A 3552-nucleotide genomic window follows, 5' to 3' on the forward strand; every position below is an offset into this window, starting at 1 on the left:
CTCTCTGCTTGTGATTGGTTTGTTAAGATCATCAATTTCTTCTTTTGTCAATATGGGCTGTTTATGTGTTTCTAGGAATTTGTCCATTTCCTCTAGATTGTCGTTTTTGTTGGAATATAGTTTTTCAAAATATCCTCTTATGATAGTCTTTATTTCTGTGGGGTCAGTGGTGATATCGCCTTTCTCATTTCTTATTTTGTGTATTTGCATCTTCTCTCTTTTTTTCTTTGTTAGTGTTGCTAAAGGTTTGTCAATTTTGTTAATCTTCTCAAAAAACCAGCTCTTGGTCTTGTTTATCTGTTCAAGTGCTTTCTTATTTTCTATTTCATTTAGTTCTGCTCTTATCTTTGTTATTTCCTTCCTTCTTCTTCCTGTTGGGTTACTTTGTTGTTGTTTTTCTAATTCCTTCAAATGTGCAGTTAGTTCTTCAATTTTTGCTCTTTCTTCTTTTTTGATATATGAATTTATGGCTATAAACTTCCCTCTCAGTACTGCTTTTGCTGCATCCCATAAATTTTGGTATGTTGTGTTATCATTATCATTTGTTTCAAGGTAGTCATTGATTTCTTTTGAGATTTCCTCTTTGACCCACTGTTTTTCTAAGAGTGTGTTGTTTAATTTCCAAATCGTGGTGTGAAATCTGGGCTTCTTTCCCTTGCAAATCTCCAGCTTGACTCCACTGTGGTCAGAGATAATGTTTTGTATGATTTCAATCTTTCTGAATTCGTTCAGCCTTTCTTTGTGGCCTAGCATATGATCTATCTTGGAGAATGATCCATGTGCGCTTGAGAAAAATGTATATCCTGCTGTGTTTGGGTGTAGCGATCTATATATGTCTATTAGATCGAGCTCCTCTAATATACTATTCAGATGTTTTGTTTCTTTGGTGATTCTCTTTTGAGATGTTCTGTCCAGAGTTGATAGTGGTGTATTAAAATCCCCCACTACAATTGTAGATGTATCTATTCTTTCACTTAGTTTTTCCAGCGTTTGCCTGATGTATTTAGAGGCACCCTTGTTAGGGGCATAGATATTTATGATTGTTCGATCTTCTTGACAGATTTTCCCTTTGACTAAAATGTAGTATCCTTCTTTGTCTCTCACAATTGTTTCACATTTAAAGTCTATTTTGTCTGATATTAATATAGCTACTCCTGCCTTTTTTTGGTTATTGTTAGCTTGTATGATTGTTTTCCAGCCTTTCACTTTCAATCTCCATGCGTCTCTGGGTCTAAGATGTGTCTCTTGTAGACAGCATATGGATGGGTCATATTTCCTTATCCAGTGTCCCAGTCTGAATCTTTTGATAGGTGAGTTTAATCCGTTGACATTCAGTGTTATTACTATCAAGGAATTATTTGTGTTAGCCATATTTTGATTGGATTTGTGTTTGTCATATTTTGTTTGTATATTTTTTTTTGTCTTTTTTGTTGTTGTTGTTGGTCTTATACTCTCCTCCAACTTTGCCTTTCCTGTTTTTTCCTTTCTTCCTGCAGAACTCCCTTTAGAATTTCTTGAAGGGGAGGTTTCTTGTTGGTATACTCTTTCAGTTTCTGTTTGTCTGCGAATATTTTGAACTCTCCATCATGTTTGAATGCTAGTTTAGCTGGATAGAGTATTCTTGGTTGGAAATTTTTTTCCTTTAGTACCTTGACTATATCATACCACTGTCTTCTTGCCTCCATGGTTTCAGAAGAGAAATCAGCACTTAATCTAATTGAGCTTCCCTTGTATGTGATGGTTTTCTTTTCTCTTGCTGCTTTTAGGATTTTCTCTTTGTCTTGAGCATTGGATAATTTGACAAGTATATGTCTTGGGGTGGGCCTGTTGGGGTTTATGACTTGTGGAGTGCGCTGTGCTTCTTGGATATGTACATCTGTCTCTTTCAGTAGATTTGGGAAGTTTTCAGCCATTATTTCCTGCATCACTCTTTCTGACCCCTTTCCCTTCTCTTCACCTTCTGGAATGCCTATAATACGTATGTTTGAGCGTTTTGCATTGTCATTCAGGTCCCTAAATCCTAATTGGATTTTTTCTATCTTCTTATTGACCCCTTCTACTATCTGTTTGATTTCTGATGTACTGTCTTCCACATCACTAATTCTCTGCTCTGTCTCTTCTAGTCTGCTGATATTTGCTGCAAGTGTATTTTTGATTTCTTGAACTGTGGTGTTCATTCCCATCATATCTGTTATGTTTTTGCGTATGTCTGCAATTTCCCCTCCAAGTGATGTCTTCATGTTGTTAACCTCTTTCATTACTGCATCAAATTTGTCGGTGATAAATGTTCTGAGATCTTTCATTGCTTGTGCCAAGTTTTGCTCCCCTTCGTGATTATTGGTTTGTTGATTGGATTCAGCCATGTTTTCCTGATTATTGGTTTGGTTCGTAGATTTTTGTTGCTTCCTGGTCATCTCTTTATTTTGACGAATTTAATCAGTTCCTTAGCTTCTTTGTCTGCTCTTGGAGGTTAATTAGTTGTTATTTTTGCACAGGTGTTATATCTTCTCTTTGTCACTTTTTTCTTCTTATTCTAGTTACTTGTTGTTGGTTAAGTTCACTTTAGAGGAAAGTATTAGTGTTGGGGAAAGGCAATTGTGTAAGCAAGGGAAAAGTGTAAAGTTGTATTGGTGATGTATGTTAATAAAGGAGGAATATGAGATCTGGAAGGATGGAGGTTAGATTCATGTAGATTGTATAGAGTTATAGCTGTAGGTAGAGTACCTTTTATGAAGTTGATGACTGAATTTGGGAGGAATATGGTATGAACTACACAGCTATTGTTTTCATGAGAGAGGGAAAAAGAAAAGAAAGGTAATAGTTTCAAGAGTGGATAATAGACAGAAAACAGAACAAAGGTATTAGAAATTAAGAGTTAGACACTTTGTGGATCAAAGAACGGGAGGTGGGGGGTGGAATATAGGAGAGACAGTAGATGATAGTGGATATCAAGATGCAGGGGAAGGGGGATAGTGTAGGTAGCCTAAATCAGTTCACACAGAAATGAGGCAGTGGAGGATGGGAAAACCCAGTAAATGTGAGGTGTTCCCTGAAAAATATGGAACGCTTCACGAATTTGCGTGTCATCCTTGCGCAGGGGCCATGCTAATCTTCTCTGTATCGTTCCAATTTTAGTATATGTGCTGCCGAAGCGAGCACTTAGAATATTTTAATGTCTTTTTGGAATTCAGAGTGTGGAGTGTAGCAGTTTGGTATGGTTGTGAATTCCAAAAATAGATATTGGATTATGTTTGTAATCTGGTCTCTATCTGGGCATGACTGAGTTATGATTGGGGATTGATTGGGCAATGTCATTAGGGTGCTGAGTCCCCAACCCTTGGTGAATGGCTTGAGAGATAAAAGGCATGGCAAAGAGCAGAGTTAAGGGGTTTTGATATTGAAGTTTTGATGTTGGAGTTTGATGCTGAAGCCTTAAGATGGAGTCCGAGAAATTAAACTCACAGTGGAAAAAGAAGCCATCCCCATGAAGAGAGGAACCTGAGCTCAGGAAGAAGCAAGTCCTGGCAAGAAAGGAACTTTGGGCCCAGAAAG

The 3552-nt window shown here is 37.2% G+C and overlaps 1 non-coding gene across 1 annotated transcript; it reads right to left on the reverse strand.

Moving 5' to 3' along the window:
- Positions 1–3052: 3052 nt before the first annotated feature.
- On the reverse strand, positions 3053–3159 carry LOC131276950 (U6 spliceosomal RNA). The gene has a single exon (XR_009184166.1). It is a non-coding gene; the product is annotated as a U6 spliceosomal RNA (small nuclear RNA).
- Positions 3160–3552: the final 393 nt, after the last annotated feature.

The sequence above is a fragment of the Dasypus novemcinctus genome, chromosome 30 (genome assembly GCF_030445035.2).
Source record: "Dasypus novemcinctus isolate mDasNov1 chromosome 30, mDasNov1.1.hap2, whole genome shotgun sequence".
Classification (NCBI taxonomy): Eukaryota; Metazoa; Chordata; class Mammalia; order Cingulata; family Dasypodidae; genus Dasypus; species Dasypus novemcinctus.